We start from the raw sequence: 14,463 nt of genomic DNA, 5'->3' as shown, positions 1-14,463 counted from the left end.
CCGGCTTCTATCAGAGGGACATCGGTCCCCCACACAGAAAGCCGCAGCATAATTTTCTGTGCCCACCAGTATCAGCTGCCAGTGCCCACTGTGCCACCTACCAGTATCATCTATCAGTACCCACCAGTGCCACCTACCAGTGCCCACAGTGCCACCTATCAATGCCCACCAGTGCTGCCAATCAATGATCATCAGTGTCTCATAATTAATGCCACAGATCACTGCTGCCTATCAGTGTCACCTACCAGTGCCTACCAGTGCCAATCTGTGCCACTCATCAGTGCTGCTTATCAGTGCCTCCTACCAGTGCCACCTATCAGTGCCCTTGAGTGCCAACCATCAGTGCCACTCATCAGTGCTGCCTCATCAGTGCTTATCAGTGCCACCTATCAGTGCCCATCAGCGCAGCCTATCAGTGCCCATCAGTGAAGCCTCATCAGCGCACATCAGTGAAGGAGAAAAATTACCTGTTTTCAAAATTTTATAACAAGCTCTGAAACAGTTGTGTGTTTTTTTTTTTTTTTGGTCCTTTTTTGTTTTATTTAGCAAAAAAGAACTCTATATGTGTGAAAAAATATAAAAAATTAATTTGGATACGCTGTAGCATGACCACGTAATTGTCATTCAAAGATTGACAGTGCTGAAAGCTGAAAATTGGTCTGGGCAGGAAGTGGGTTTAAGTGGCCAGTAAGCTAGTGGTTAAGCAATCTTGTGAGGGCTTCACTATGTGCATATTTATTTCCTTTATGGGGCGCACTCCTCCCATTTGAATGTGGCTGGGATTGATGCATATTTCCAGATAGCGGAAGATATAGTACATGTCTGGCCTGGAGACTACACTGGAGATTACACTGTTTTGGAGTGGTTAATGCTGAGATGTGGACACACTTGATGTATTATATAATCAAACATCTATAACCTGTGGCTTTCTGGTAAAAAGATTAGATGTGAGCACAGTGTTGTATAGACTTTGAAGCTGGTATGAGGATCTTGTTTCTTTCATTCACCAATCTCTTGAATCTGATCTACTTCCTATCTTCAGTGCTGCATATAGACTCATTATTATTTATATATTACAATCAAATAATATTTATGCTGGCTGCTTTTTATTTGTCTCCTTCATGTGTGAAGCGTGAATATCACCATATATTTTTATCACTTATGCTGTAAGTGTAATACCTAATAAATGTTCCTTTTTGCTTCACATACTGCACTTAGATTGGCGCTGCTTCTCTCCCATCCACTTTACCTACAGAGCTACTTCTTACTCTAATGGCTGGCTGCCTATTCACTAAACACATTTGATTTTAGTTGACTAAAATGATTTTATTCTACTTAAATGTACTGGAGATTTTAGTCAACTAAAATACGACTAAAACTAAAACAATTGCAGATGAATAAATGGGACTAAAACTAAAATGCCAAGGCTATAACTAAAACGAATTCAAAATTTGATGCCAAAATTAACACTGTATCTAGCACCATTGTCAGAACCTCCACTGTACAAAGAAACCAGGCCACTTTAAGGCATTTCATTGATTGAACGGTGCTTTGTGAGATGTTCAAAGCTTGGGATATTTTTTTATATCCTAACCCTGCTTTAAACTTCTCCACAACTTTATCCCTGACCTGCCCGGTGTATACCTTGGCCTTCATGGTGCTGTTTGTTCACTAAGGTTCTCTTAACAAACCTCTGAGGGCTTCACAGAACAAGTGTATTTATGCTGAGATTAAATAAAACACAGATGGACTCTATGTACTAATTAGGTGACTTCTGAAGGCAATTGGTTCCACTAGATTTTAGTTAGGGGTATCAGAGTAAAGGGGTCTGAATACAAATGCACACCACACTCTTCACATATTTTTTGGTAAAAAAAATTGAAAACCAATTATTTTCCTTCCACTCTACAATTATGTGCCACTTTGTGTTAGTCTATCACATAAAATTCCAATAAAATAAATTTCCGTTTTGAATTATAACATGACAAAATGTGGACATTGTATGAATACTTTTTCAAGAAACGTGTGCGTGGGAAACCCTGCATGTGTACAGATAGCCAGGAAACCTGGAGCATGGGCTGATGTCCCACAGGGCTCTCTTGGGACCCTGCAGGGGGCAGGGACAGGTTCTTGCCTAGGTGAAAGACACAGAAGTACAAATATATCACTTTGTTTAAAAAAAAAAAAATCAATTTGTAAGAGATGATGGGGGGAGGCAGAGCAGCAAAACATGACCTTTAGGATAAAGCTTTAAGTACTTTAGGTTTGATTAATCAGAATGGTCTCTTCTAGCTTTTTTCCCTTCGAAACAAGTCTGTAATTATTGTGAAACTCCATGCATATGCCAAAACAGAAAAAAGTAGACTTGTATTCAATCAATACATATATTTAAATGTTGCTTTAAAATATAGTAAATTCCATTGTTAAATTAATGTAATTCTATCCTTTGTACTCTAGCAATTGGGGCTGATGCACTTCCATGCATTTACCTATACAGCATAAAAAATGTAACTTTAATTCCTGCACAGGTACTGGAAATTGGAGGAGGGATGTTAATACATGCAATAGGATGGTGAGAGCACAGAAAAGACCTCACCGGTGTGATATGGATCATTTACCACCCTGTGTTTAGGCTGAAGGTTAGGAGTTGATCTGGTGATGGAATTGTCTGGGCTACAGGCTCTGGACCTAACACAGTGCAAAGCTGGCCATGCTCAATTACAAAAAAGCATTGCTCTTTAGGATTTTAAAGTATAAGGAATAGTATTGTCAGTCTATAGCTTTAAAATATAGCACACATGAGTGGACTATAAAAAAGAAAAAGCATAACAAATATATTGGCAGGTAAACCTATTCACATATGCATATTCCAAATGTACTTGACTTTTTTAGCAGAGCTGTAGCTGGAATCAAAATAATTCACCTTCAGTGCCACCTACAGGTGATATCTTGTATGACAACATATAGTTCAGCACTGGACTTCCAGCCACCAAATAAAGTAGAAAACATGAACAAAAATAATGTGTACTTACACACACGCTGATTTGGAATTAAGTGTTATAAAACATGTACTTTATATCTGAATCAGCTATTATTTTCTGAAACTCTGCAATTAAAAAGTATATTTCTTGTAACCATTTCAGTTGTACTACCCAGATGTTCCATTTTCCTTAATAATATGGCTGTCCCTGCTTTTTCCAGAAATCTGTGTAAAGTCTGAGGTCAAATGATAAGCAAGCCCTGCATAAATATTTTTAGTAGTATATACATAAAGGAAGGCTGGATCTGTAGCTTTTCTTATTACAACCCTACAGTTGATCTTGTGGTTATAGTAAAGATAGCCATTCCAGATTAGCAGTCAATTTCAAAGGGAGTCCTGACAAAGCTCAATATACACGTTACAATCTGATGGTGCATTTTTCATACCATGTCTTTTAAATTTACCAAAAACATCTGTAATATGAGAAACTACCCAATTAAAGTGTAAGTAAACTCCCCTATCATTTTCAGCTAAGGAAGCTGCCATCTTTGCCTCTGTTTAATATACAACTGCCATAATGCTGCACATGTGATCAGTTATGATACCAGCCATTGGATGGTTTGACAGTTTGGTTGAGAGCACAACCAATGGGAGTGTTACATTTCTGGCATGTGCTAAAAATGAAACTGTTTTATGGATGGGTTTACTTCCGCTTTAAGCAGGCCTTTGCGTTACATATTTGATGGTAGATCTAAAGGAGATTATACAGTATATATCTAAAACACAAAGTAAGCCAAAAGTCATTGGCTGCAGACAATGTGCAGGCAACTGTAGGCATAGTGTGCCAAAAAATGTTTGTAAGAAATTGAGCATGGCAGATATATAAAACAAAATGTCTCCTTTTAGCCTCATTAACACAGGCACCGTCAGTTTAGCCATGTTAAAAACGTATCAGTTCTTATCTGTTGCTTCTTCCGTCTTCATCCATCTTACGTTCCGTTAATCTCCATTTTCTTCTGTTCCATTAACATCCGTTTTACATCTGTTAATTTACCATTTACATCTGTTTTTGCATCTATTTTGATCTGTTTACAGCAGTTTCTGTGGCTTTGATGACATTACCCAGATAGCATGCTGCAGCGGAGACATACCAACATGAGAAAGTGTGTATCTGCAGATGAACATCTCTTAGTGACCTTGAGGTAAGAAGTCATTCATTTATCAAATGTAATTTTTTTGTTGGTCTACTGCAGGGGTTGGCAACTTCGGCCTTCCAGCTGTAGTGAAACTTCAAGTCCCATGAGACATTGCAAACCCTGACAATAACAGGCATGATTCCTAGAGGCAGAGGCATGATGGAATTTGTAGTTTCAAAACAGCTGGAGTGCCGAGGTTGCCTACCCCTGATCTACTCTGTATGTGTGTGTGTATACACTATGTTTATGTAGCGCCCCCTCTGTTTAGGAAAGTGCTTAGTGATTTTTTTGAGAGAGTAGGATGTAGAGATAGGTAAATTTGGCCAGGGTCTTATTTTTTTCCAGGCCTGGTTACTTATTTAGGGATGGGAGTGTCAGTGTAGATGGGGGTGTGGCCGCCTACACTTGGGCTCAGGGATACCTCCTCTGCTTGACAGTGGATTTGTTGGTAAGAGAGGAAGGACTGAGATCTGAGTGGCAGGAAACCCCTGTGAGAAAACTGACTAATGGTTAATTTCCTTGGTCAATGGGAGATCTCTCATATAAACAGGGGGGTCACATGCTCCAGGGGAGTCAGAAGTCTGGAGTCTGCAAAATAGAGAGTTGAGAGTCAAGGAGGGAGGGAGACCCAGGAGCCTCTAGCCAGGAGCTTGAAGACCTGAAGGTTCAAAAACTCCAGAGCCGGATAGCCGGAGGAGGAGTCTAGGGAGACCAACATCTGGTCCCTGGAGGAACAGCCACTATATATAAATGCAAGACGACCAGATGTCCCAATGCGGGGATGCGCCGGACATCATGAAGGAGGAAGTGGGAGTTAAGCGGATGGAGAAAACTGGGAATCAACACTTCGTGAGTAGATCACGGACTGTTGATTGGGAGAGAGCAAAGGGAGTGCAACCCAGTGGTGCTATTCCGTAACAAATACTGTGCATCCATGGACCACATTATCAAGCACTTTTCCAGGGCTGACAGGGATCTGACAACAAGAGTCATGGAAATAGGCAGTGTGGCTCTGACTATTCAGAGTGATACTGGTCGGTCTACATTGGAAGTGCCAAGGTCAGAAATAGAAATTGAGTTACTAAAGGATCACTAGAAGGGTTCAACTACTGAATATCACAGCCACTAATCAGTACCCTTTTTGGATTCACAGCTGGGGTCAGATGGGGCATCTCATATATTCCATTCAACAGCCCACTGATTACACCCAGAATAAAGCTTTATAAAGTTAAGAGTTGTTTGGCATCATGAAATTGCATGGGAGATTGACAAAAATGTAATGAACAAACACAGCAGCTCCTAAGGGGGTAGTGTGCTACATATAGATGATAAATATTGTATCCATTTATGTGCCAGTAGAATGTTGTTTTACTTTAAAAGCTGTCCATTTTTTTTCTAGTTTTCTTGCAACTGGCCAGTTCTATACCTCTTTAAACCATTATTTTTTACTGGGCATTTCAACTATTTTGGAGATAGTGCATGATACTTGTATAGCCATATGGAAAGAGCTGTGTCCAGCAATGCTGCCATTTCCCGAATAGCAGATGGATTTTGGAATCAAGCAAACTTTCCAAATTGTATCGGAGCCCTTGATGAAAAGCATATCTGTATCCAAAAGACTCCACGTTCTGGGTCCAGATTTCATAATTACAAGAAATATTTTTCATTGGTCCTCATGGCTATCTGTGATATCAATTATAAATTTATCCCTGTGGACATTTGGGCATATGGCAGCAGTTCTGATTCCAGAGTGTTCCTTGAGTCTGTAATAGGTCAAAGACTGCAAGAAGGGCGATTCAACATACCATCTGATCAGCCTCTGCCTGGAACTGAAGGACCAGACCTGCCTTTCGTGCTTGTTGCAGATGAGGCCTTCGCACTTTCTCATTATTTGCTTAGGCCTTATGTCAGAAGTAATCTGGATGACAAGAAGAGGATCTTTAAAGCGGAGGGCCACCTTTAAAAAAATAGCATTAATATTCTTAAAATGTTTTAAAAAAAAGTAAAAAAAAATGTAACTTACCAGAAACCCCTGTTGCTAGACAGTTTTCCAAATCTGCCTCTTCCTATTTCGTGGCGCTTCCTCCTCTTCAGCGAGTGGCCCTGTTGCCTTCTGGGACAGGTGTGGATCCCAGAACACAACAGGGCTATTCACAAAGCACCGCTCGACTCACGCATGTGCAGTAGGAAACAGGCAGTGAAGCCACAAAGCTCCACTGCCTGTTTCCCTTCGTTAAGATGGTCAGCCAATCTGATGGACAGATCAGGCTGGGGGGGGGCGACATTGCGGGCTCGCTGGACAGGTAAGTGTCCTTATTAAAAGTCAGCAGCTACAGTGTTAGTAGCTGCTAACTTTTAAAAAAACACATCGTGGCAGGAACACCCCTTTAACTATCGGCTGAGCCACGCAGGATGCCTCATTGAATGTACATTTGGCATACCAGTAAATGCAGTGTTTTCCAAACACTGTTGCAACTCAGTCTTGAGAATGCTGAGTTAGTAATTCAGGCCTGCTACATTCTGCATAATATTGTCCAGGATAAGGAGGGCATCCACGTTGAGGAAAAGCTCCACATGTTCTCTGTACAGTACAGCGGAGTACATGCAAGGAGATCCTACATTGCCATGTGGGAACAATTTACTGACTACTTTCTAGCTCCACCAAGAGATGTTCCATGGCAATATTAATATATGTAATGCAGTGCAAATTTCAATAATTGTACAAATATGTCCTAAGATGCCATATGAAAATTACTTGTGTTATGTTTGCTATTTTTGGTTATTTCATTGTGTTTTGATAGCATATAAAGACACAAAAGCACATGATATGTTTAAAACAGTTTTAGTTTTATTATTCTGCATAAGCTGTTTATAATAAAGTTTTTTTAACTTAACCTTTTTTTTTTATTTGTCAAAGTTTTAATAAAGCATAAAATATGCAAACTTTCCAAAAATTCTTAATTAAACATGAAAACAAGGTTACAAATCCTCATAAAAAGAGGTGGGGTTGGAGAAAATGAAGTAGAAGGCTGGGAAGAAGAACCAGAGTTGGGTTGGGTATTAGCTTGCGAAACATTGGTGGAATTTGAGCTAGTGTTTACACTCGGAGGATGTTCCCTGTGAGGAATGAGCAGGAGAGGAACTTACATAGGAAGGCCTCTGAGTATTATGCATTAAGCTGTATGAATGCACAGGGGTCGGTGGATAGGGTGGTAGATATGGCTGGGCTGGAAGGCATAGGAACTCATACGAATATTGACAGCATGACCTCTGAGGGGGTTCATACTGGCTAATAGTAGGCAATGGCATTCCTGACTCGGCAGCTCTAATACACCCTCCCACATAATTAAATATACCCATATGTATCTCCATCTGCCTCTCTGCTGGTGCTTTTTCAAGTGTATTATAAATTGTCCTCAGGAAGGATGCATTTGAGTTATTTGGATCACAGAATGGATCCTTACTCTCCTGTCTTTTAAAGGAGGTCAGCTCGTCCATGAAGGACTTCATGGCTTTATCCATCTTTTGATTTTGATTTTGAGTAAAGTGGCTAAGAAAAAATCTATAACCAATAGGACTCCATAGTCTGTGGAGGAGTCAGCATGTCCTTGCCTATTCACAATATTAAACATCATGCGCACAGAATGCTATCAACATATTCAAATGGACATCAATATTTTTATGCTTAGGTCACCACAAATTGAATGTACAACAAGGACAGCAATAGACACAAAAATTATGTCCTTCTGGGAATGGGTGCGCACACTTCAGAGAGGCTAGAAAGGATGTGCACTGACCTTAAATTCATATGCATTACTACAAACAGTAAATAACAATACATACAAAGCAGAGTGCCACATGGTTTGTCTCTGCTGCAGCGAGAGACTGAACAGTACATAACGCACATGTTTCCATAATCTCATGATTCCATGAAAACAGTGACAAGAGAGCATGCTGCAGTTGGGCAAAACTTACCACGTTGATCACGCTGTTTGGGAAAAATCAGAAGCGGAGGTTAGCGGGTGGTAAAAGATGGTCATCCGTTTGCTCATAAGAATGCATTGTTGTTCATTGACGGATGAAAGAAAAACAGATAGACAGTCCATTCGCATGAAAGGGGCCTTACAGTCTCAATCAAGACTAGGAATTCTAGGAATAGGCCCCTTTCACACATGTCTTCGGTTTGTTTCATCAGTTCAGTCATGTTTTTTCAAAGAAAAAAAATGATCAGTTTACATTAGTTTTTTATCAGTCATCCCTTTTCAGCAAATTTTTCATTTTTTACATCAGTTCTTTACATCCACTTAACCACTTCAGTAAAATTTTTGGTTTACATTAGAGCTGCACGATTCTGGATAAAATGAGAATCACAATTCTTTTGCTTAGAATAAAGAAGTAATGTTACCAAAACTGATGCAAATGCTTGCCTGGAATAGGTGCAGGTAGTTCTAAAGGAAAGCTTTATTGAATTCCCCCTAAGTGAGTGCAATAACATACCTCCAAACTTTAGACTTTCATAAAGATGGAAAGCCTAGATAAGGAAAAATCGGCATGCACAGTGCAATAGGCCATAGTTACATAGGGATGGATATTGAGTGTGGTTTAAAGGGATACAGTGAAGTAGTGTCTAAATATTTACACAGTGCACTGCACACGCTTGCCACAGTCCTTGCACTACTACTTGGCTACTAACCAGCAACTGTTGAAACAGATCACACTTTGGTTGGGAGTATGTAACATACAGCACTGTAGAAAAATTTCAGCAGTTAAGTCTAATTACATTATTGGATATGGGAGTGAAAAAATGCTCTGGCATTGGTGGTCACTGGGTGAAAAAATGCTCTGGTGTGGGTGCTCAGTGGAAGAAAGAAAAATGCCCCATTGCTGGTGGTCAGTGGGTGAAAATATGCTTTCTGTTATTGGGTAGTAGGAGATAAACAAAATAGCCTTCAGTTGGGCTGAACAACCCCCTGTTTGGTTCATGGCAGAACTTTTGAACATCGCAATGTTCCAGTGTCCAGTGAAAACTAAACGTGATTGCGTTAATAGCAACACCCATCCATAACAGAAAAATATGAACTTAAATATTGTATATATAAAGTCCATCCATTAATGAATCAAATCTTCTGATAGTGAGCCGTGTTTAATCCACCACCAATCTATAAAAATTTAAATAGCAATAAAAATTAAAATTCATATATATGTAGCACTGACGCCCGAAGGAGCTGCTGGTTTGATTTGGGCCTGCACTCTGGTAATAACACCCCACTAACTTGGCTCTCTATCCCCTTGACACAGCTGTGATGCAATACAATACAGTACAATATAATACAATGCAAGGTACCTGTAGTATAACCTCAGGATCCATTGGCTCCATCTGCTGGAAGAAAACAGTATGCCACACAACTAAATGCTTAAACAACAATGTATTTTACTGCGAAAATATTCAAAGAGGGGATTACAGTAATTGCACTGTCATCCCAACATAGGACGACAGTTCAATGGAATTAAATATAAACAATATCAATCAATATACATATAGATAAATACCCGGGAGCTCCCCTTACTTTTTAAGCTTTGTGTGAGATCTCACTTAAAGTACTTGGTCTTTGGTCTTCTTGTCTTCGCTAGCTAAAATAATTCCTTGTGATTTGTAATCCACAGGTTAAAGTAGGTTAAGTTGAGGTAAAGGTGCTCCTGATATAACTTCAGTACTTATACTACAAGGTTTGGGATATTAGAGTAGGTAGGCCTCAAGCCTCTGCTCAGTGTCAGTTGCTCTGCTCCTCCTCTGTAGAACTATAAATCCCAGTGAGGCCTGTGTATGAGTCTAACTGCATGTGAAAGTTAATAAATTGTGGGCCGTGACCAGCTCACCAACTGGATCAGAGCTCCGTGTAGTAGCTTTGGTCCGGTGACTTTAGCTTGCTTCTCCTTCAGCTGGTCCCGTTGCTCTGTTCTGCTCCACTGGGTGAGCCCGGTCCTCCGATGCTCAACGAGTGTCTCTGGATCTCTCCAATCCGTTCACTGTCTCTCTAGCACCGTCAGATCACTCGCACAAACAAGCGAGATTTGCGTTCCGCAAAGGCTACGGGCCCTATCTCCGGGAGGACCTTCACACAGATCCTCACATGCCATGTGATCCCAAGAGAGCTAAAATGGCCGCTCAGGGTTCTTTTATGTCCTACCCAGTATGCACTGCCAGAGAAAGTGTTCATGGGTAGGTCATCAAGCCTCCTGGGTAAAAGGGTCAACCTTCTGATCAAAACAACAGTCACTTCCTGTATATGTCTTTTGTGCTTCAAAGCAATAAACATTTAAGTTCAGTACCAGTATTTGGCCGCTAGATGGCACCAAATACCAAGCCATAGAAATGTCCATAGACTTTTGGTTATTACATGGAAACACACATTAATAAACAAGCATGTCAGCGCTACATATATATATATATATATATATATATATATATATATATATATATATATATATATATATATATATATATATAAAATGCATGGGTGGTCCCTTTAGTTTGCTTGTAATGTAGCAAATCTGTACCGTGTATAGAGCCTGCTGCAGCAATAATTACATTTGTAAAGCTAAAAAAAATTGGATTTTTATATACAGCTTACCTGTAAAATCCTTTTCTTGAGAGTACATCATGGGACACAGGAGCTTCATTACATAGTGGGTTATATAGGCACCTCTGGTGATTGGACACTGGTTAACCCCAATTAAGGAGAATTCCTCCACTATATAACCCCTCCCATATGGGAGGCACCTCAGTTTTGTAGCAAAGCAATAAGAAACCACGTAAAACCCAAGAGGGGCGGGAGCCCTGTGTCCCGTGATGTACTCTCAAGAAAAGGATTTTACAGGTAAGCTGTATATAAAAATCCAATTTTCTTGATCATACATCACGGGACACAGGAGCTTCATTACATAGTGGGATGACCCAAAGCAATGCTCAGATTGAGGGGAGGGAGACAGAGATCATAATTATAGACTGCCAGGGACCTGAGGACCTAAACTGCAGCCTGCAGTACACTGCGCCCGAGGGCGATATCCTCTTGCCCTCTGACATCCCCCTGATAGAATCTGGTGAATGTGAGGACTGATGACCAAGTTGCAGGCTTACAGATCTGAGCCAGGGAGGCCTGGTGATGCACTGCCCAAGAAGCACTTACAGCCCTAGTAGAGTGCGCTTTCACTTGAGAAGGAGGATTCTTCCCCTTTACACTATAGGCCTGAGAAATAACCTGTCTAATCCACCTTGAGAGAGTGGATTTTGACGCCGCCTGGCCCTTCCTAGGGCCTTCCGGCAAAATAAACAAGCAATCAGTTTTCCTTATCTGAGCAGTTGCTCGAAGATATATACTGATTGCTCTAACCACATCCAAAGTGTGCAAAGATTCTTCTTCTGCGGACTGTGGGTCCGGAAAAAAGCATGGTAGGATTACATCTTGATTCAAATGGAATCCCGAAACCACCCTAGGTAGAAAGGACTTGTTTGGACGCATGACCAGCCGGTCCTTATGAATAATTAGATACGGCTCTTTGCTGGAAAGAGCTGCTAGCTCTGATACTCTTCTAGCCGTAGATATGGCTACCAAGACGACCAATTTTTTAGTCAGGAGAACTAATGAAGCCAGATGCAAAGGTTCAAATGGTTGCCCCTGCAAAGCCGAGAGAACCAAATTCAGATCCCATGGGCATAACGGAGGTTTGACTGGCCGTCTTATCCGAATGGCCCCCTGGATGAAAGCCCGCACCAGGGAATGCGATGCAAGTGGCTTCTGAAAAAATACTGACAGGGCCGAAATCTGCACCTTGATAGTGCTTATGGCCAAATTCATTTCTAGGCCTGACTGGAGAAAGGCCAAGATCCTGCTAATGACATACTTTCTAGGATGCCATTTTCTGAGTTCACACCAGGAAACATATGCCCTCCAGATAAATAAGCCTGGAGGCCGGCTTTCTGGCATTGACCAGAGTAGAAAGGACTGGCCCCAAAAGGCCACGGTCTCTCAGAATGTGGGTCTCAGCAGCCAAACCGTCAAATTCAGACTGCGTAAAGCAGGATGGTAAATTGGACCCTGTGAGAGCAGATCTGGCCGGAGAGGGAGGATCCATGGCCTGTCTACTGACAACTTCATGATCTCTGCGTACCACGGTCGCCTGGGCCAAGCCGGGGCCACCAAAAGGACCAATTTTGTCTTCCTCTTGACTCTTCCCAAGAACCGCGACAGAAGCGGCCTCGGGGGGAAGGCATAGATCAGATTGTACTGATCCCAGGGAACTGTCAGAGCATCTGACCCCTGAGCATGTGTATCTCTTGTCCTTGACACAAAAGTGTCCAGTTTCTTGTTGAACCTGGATGCAAACAGATCTACGTCTGGAGTACCCCACCTGTGACATATGTTCCGAAACACGTTGGGGAGCAGAGCCCTTTCTACTGGGCACAACTGCTGGCGGCTCAGAAAATCCGCCTGCCAATTTTCCACTCCTGGAATAAAGACTGCAGAAAGACACGGAACATGCTTTTCTGCCCAGACAAGTATGCGATTCACCTCTTTTTGGGCCACCAGACTCCTGGTACCGCCCTGGTGATTGATATAGGCCACTGCTGTGGCATTGTCAGACTGAACCAGAACAGGGAGACCTCGTAGTCTGTAAGACCACTTTATGAGAGCCATATAAATTGCCCGGATCTCCAGGACATTTATGGGCAATAGCTTCTCGATCGCAGACCATTTCCCCTGCGAGCACGTCTCCTCCAACACTGCTCCCCAGCCTGTCAGGCTGGCATCTGTCGTGATAATCTTCCATGGAAGAGGAATAAAAGTTTTGCCCTTCAGCAAATTCTTGGTTTGTAACCACCAGATGAGACTCCTGCGTGTCCCTGGGGATAGACGTATAGGAAGATCCAAGGATTGGGGCTTCCTGTTCCAAGCCACAAGGATGCATCTTTGCAGAGGCCTTGAGTGGAACTGGGCGAATGGGACGGCCTGGAAGGAGGCGACCATTTTCCCTAACAGTCTCATGCACAATCGAATGGGGGAAGATCTCCTGCCCAGAATTAGGTGCACCATATCCCCAATGGCCAAGGCCTTTGGCCTTGGAAGAAACACCTTGCCCTGGGCGGTGTCGATGATCATACCCAGGTATTCCAACCTGGTGGCAGGCTGTAGGGACGACTTTTCTAGGTTTATGATCCAACCTAGGCGTTCCAGGTGTTCTAGCTTTCTGGTGATGCTGTGGTTCAGAAACGCTACTGTTTTCTCCATGAGAAGTAAATCGTCTAGATAAGCCATGACGGCTATACCCTGAGCTCTTAGGTTTGCCAAGAGAGGGTCCAGAATCTTTGTGAAGACTCGAGGGGCCGTAGCAAGCCCGAACGGCAAGGTCACAAATTGAAAGTGGCGCTGCTCTACCGCGAACCTTAGAAATTTTTGGTGTGCGGGAAAAATTGGCACATGGAGATATGCATCCTTGATATCTATTGATGCCATAAACTCTCCCCCTTGCAGGGAGGAGACCACAGTGCGGATTGACTGCATTCGGAAGGACCGGATGCGTAAAAACCGGTTCAGATCCTTCAGCTCTAGGATAGGTCTGACACTTCCATTTGGCTTCGGAACGGTGAAGAGATTTGAGTAAAACCCTGAACCTTGGTCTTTTGGGTCCACTTCTACTATCACCCCCTGGGATAGTAAGTGATCTAAGGCCAGTTTTTGCATTACTGGATCCCTGGGGATCCTTGACCTTAGAAAGCGAGAAGGTGGAATCTCCTGAAACTCTAGCCTGTAGCCCAGAGATACCGAAGAGATCACCCACTTGTCCCGGATCTCTTCCCGCCAGGCTACTGCAAACTGCAGGAGCCTTCCCCCCACTCGGCCGAGCGGGGGAGCCCCTTCACAAGGAAGCTTTTGGGCTCTGTTTGGCAGGCTTTCGCCCCCAAGTCTTTTTCTGCCCCTGGGCCCGGCCCTGAGCCTTTTTCTGTAGAGGAGGGTTGAGAAGGCCGTTGCCACTGCTTAGAGCTTGATGTTCCAGGAGAGAGAGCACGCCTGAATGAAGGACGCTTGCTCCTTTTGACTGGAAGGAGAGTAGATTTACCCCCTGAAATTTTTTGGATGATTTTGTCTAATTCTTCTCCAAACAAACGTTCCCCTTTAAACGGGAACCCAATCAAATGCTTCTTGCATGACAACTCAGCTGCCCAATTCTTTAGCCATAGGGCCCTTTGCATGTGTACCAACATGAGGGACAAACGTAATGCTTGTTGGA

General features: G+C 42.4%; 1 long non-coding RNA gene across 3 annotated transcripts in view; it reads left to right on the top strand.

Annotated features, from left to right (window-relative positions):
• The window catches only part of LOC143940249 (uncharacterized), a 114,916-nt gene extending 107,846 nt beyond the window's left edge, over nucleotides 1-7,070 (top strand). For all 3 annotated transcript variants that reach the window (XR_013263838.1, XR_013263840.1, XR_013263839.1), the window contains 2 exons: nucleotides 4,076-4,182; nucleotides 5,576-7,070. This is a non-coding gene — a long non-coding RNA (uncharacterized LOC143940249). The remainder of the gene's footprint in view (nucleotides 1-4,075; nucleotides 4,183-5,575) is intronic.
• Nucleotides 7,071-14,463: the final 7,393 nt, after the last annotated feature.

Source organism: Lithobates pipiens, unplaced genomic scaffold (assembly GCF_037356315.1).
Source record: "Lithobates pipiens isolate NorthernLeopardFrog02 unplaced genomic scaffold, aLitPip1_a1.2 Scaffold_3, whole genome shotgun sequence".
Lineage (NCBI taxonomy): Eukaryota > Metazoa > Chordata > Amphibia > Anura > Ranidae > Lithobates > Lithobates pipiens.
The sequence above is the reverse complement of the archived record's forward strand: the minus strand, read 5'-3'. Positions and strand labels throughout refer to the sequence as shown.